A 3,163-nucleotide genomic window follows, 5' to 3' on the forward strand; every position below is an offset into this window, starting at 1 on the left:
ATCTGTATATAAAGAATGTTCATGCCAAATTATGCCATTATACATGTTACAATGTTTTTTTAACACATTTTAATATATTAAACAGATGTTTTAATGATGGAATCCTTTTATTAATAGAAACATCTTAAAGTACATGTTCCTAAATGTGAACTAATAGTAAGCAGAGGCACTGGACTTTAGATGACCCTTTCAGTGTAGCCCTTACCTCTTGTCCTCATGCAGGATCCTGGGATCTGAAGATCAACATCGTCTGTGGGAACTGGCAGAATGGCCTCTGGGGACCTGACCCTGGGGGTGGTCTTCTTGAGCCAGACTGTGGTGGGAATCCTGGGGAATTTCTGTCTCCTCTCCTCCTCCCTCTGCCTTTACTGCTCTGGGTGTAGGTTAAGATGCACAGATTGGATTGGATTATTAGGCACCAGACTATAGCCAACTTCCTTTTCCTGCTCTTCAGGGGAGTCCCACAGACCATGGAAGCTCTTGGATTTAGACATTTCTTCAGGGATCTTGGATGCAAACTTGTTTTCTATGTTCACAGGGTGGGCAGGGGTATGTCCTTCAGCAGCACCTGCCTCTTGAGTGTCTTCCAGGCCATCACCATCAGCCCCAGGGACTCCAGGTGGGCAGAGCTCCAAGTGAAAGCCCCCAGGTACACTGGCACCTCGGTGCTCCTGTGCTGGATCCTCCACCTGCTGGTCAATATCATTGTTCCTGTGTTTAACTGACAGAGGTAGTAATAATATCACAAAGAGATTTTGGATACTGCTCTGGTGGTGCTCATGACAACACTAGAGAGGCACTAAGTATAACCTTGCTGTTCTTCCCTGATGTGCTCTGTTTGGGGATCATGCCCTGGGCCAGTGGCTCCATGGTTCTCATCCTGTACAGGCACAAGCAGAGGTTCCAGCACCTCCGCAGCAACAGTCCCTCCCCCAGGTCCTCCCCAGAGTCCAGAGCTACCTAAACCGTCCTCCTTCTGGTGTGCACCTTCATGTCCCTCTATACTCTCTCCTTCACCATTAATCTCTGGTGGGGTGTTTCTGGTCCTCCCGGTCAGAGGATGCTGCACCTGTCTGCCTTAATCAATGCAGGTTTCTCTGCTCTCAGCCCCTTTATTCTCCTGAGCAGAGATGCTAGTGTCACTAGGGTCTGCTTTTCCTGGATAAAGAGGAGAACCTCTCCTAGTGTCCTCAGAAACATGTGATGTGTGTGCCCCTGTCCCATGTCTCCTGGTTATTACTCACCTCCCTGAGCCATAAACACAAGGGTGGTACAGTCACAGTACAGGAATCTGTCAAAACAGTCCTACTACTGGGTGATCACGTACATGTGTGCATGCCTCTATTTCTGTATATATGACAACCAGTCAGAGTATGCATAGTACCATCAAGAAATAATTTTTGTCAGCAAAGTATTTGTCACTATTAGAAAGGCTGTCTACATTTGTTGAGTAAACTAATGGAACTATTTGGAACTAGTTTCATCAACTTACTGTTTGCTTTTTATGATATTTGCACTGTTATTTTTCTGTCTCTTAATATCTTTTGTATTATATCAAAGAGAATCCTACCTTTTACTCTTTTACCCTGTGAGTTGAATGTCTGTTATATCTTAGTTTGTAACCTAGAATTGATACCTTATTTAAAAGATCAATCATGGTGTCAAGCAACTTAATATTTGCAGACACTATTACATTAAGCCCTTTCCCTTTCTTCCATGTTAAATGAATTGTAACATAGATGTAAAATACCTAAAGATTCATGCACAGGTCATTGTTGGACTTAACAATAGAATTTCAAAAACCAAACCCAAATCTGTATGAATCTTTTATATAAGACAGGGCAGGTTGGGCTACTGGTCCTTGCTCTCCCTCTCCCGAGAGTGCACACCATTCCTCCATCCATCAGCACACAGCACTGTAGCCTCTTTTGTACTCTCTATGAATATCAGACAGCAGAAATTCCTATGTCCACTCATTTTAAATGTCATCATTCTGAGTTTATCTGAGATGTTGCTTGTGTTGTGGATCCTTTTCCAGCATTGAACTCTACCGTGTGAATACTAGACCACTGATTTAATTATTTCACTGCTGATGTGCACCTGAGTGTTTTCGGTTGGGGTTTTGCAGAATGTTCCCAAAAGCAGTTCTCTGGGTGGCAGTCCTGTGGAAGTTTTCTATAGGGCATTGCCCAGGTTGGGGCTCTTTGCCTTGGCTCCATCCATGCCATAGTTCTTGGTTGAGATGAGGTTTGCCCCCAGAGTTCAACTGTATGACTCTCCTTGGATTTGGTCCCAAGTTCTGACATCAAGGTGGATGTAGCCCTGACCTGGGGGCCCATGCACTCTGGAATGGCAGCCATGATGATTTCTGAATGGCATTTGAGGTCTATATCAGAACATTTTCATCAAAGGATAACTTTATTAAGAAAGAGGTTAATTTAGCTCATAGTTCTGGAGATTCGAGGGTATGGTGCTGGAATCAGCTCAGCTCTCATGATGGCCTCATGGCAGACAGCAGGAGGAGCATACAGGAGCTCATAACAAAGGGAGAGTTTCCATTGCCAAACAGGACTGAGAGCAATCAAGGTATCAAGGTGGTTCTTGTTATGACTCATTCTCCTTGAAAGCTCAGGGACCCTATCAGAGGTATCCTTCCGGAACTCCTTCTAAGGGCAGCTTCCCCAGTACCCTAAGGACCTCTCACTAGGCCATGCTTTTAAAGACTCCACCACATCCCCCATTCCCACACTTGGGAAAAGTCCCTTTTCCCTTGTCTTAAAAACATCCCCATTTTCAGCCATATAGTTCTATAGTCCAGCTCTGTGGGGCAGAAGAAATATGATAAGTCTCCTTCATTTTGCCCATTTTCTGAGCTCTGCTCACAGGTTTCTGCTCACAGTAGTACCCTGTCTCTATTTTTGCCTCTTGATGGGACAGTGGTCAAGTCCAGTACTCACATTCATGCTAATCTTCTTATCAAATGTTTGGTCAGACACAACTTTGGTATTTCTCTTCAATATACCTAAGAGCAGAAGAGTGGGGATGGGGACCCTAACTTACTGAGTCTCCAGAGCAGGACTGGCAGCCCAGTTGGCCTGGATGACAGAGTGTAAAGCCCAAGAGAATTATTCTGAAGTCAAGTTTTCATGGAGTCTGTCTTGCT

General features: G+C 44.5%; 1 pseudogene; it reads left to right on the top strand.

Moving 5' to 3' along the window:
- The first annotated feature begins 267 nt into the window (after positions 1–267).
- LOC144250461 (vomeronasal type-1 receptor 4-like) lies at positions 268–1,204 on the top strand (annotated as a pseudogene).
- Positions 1,205–3,163: the final 1,959 nt, after the last annotated feature.

Source organism: Urocitellus parryii, chromosome 15 (genome assembly GCF_045843805.1).
Source record: "Urocitellus parryii isolate mUroPar1 chromosome 15, mUroPar1.hap1, whole genome shotgun sequence".
Classification (NCBI taxonomy): domain Eukaryota; kingdom Metazoa; phylum Chordata; class Mammalia; order Rodentia; family Sciuridae; genus Urocitellus; species Urocitellus parryii.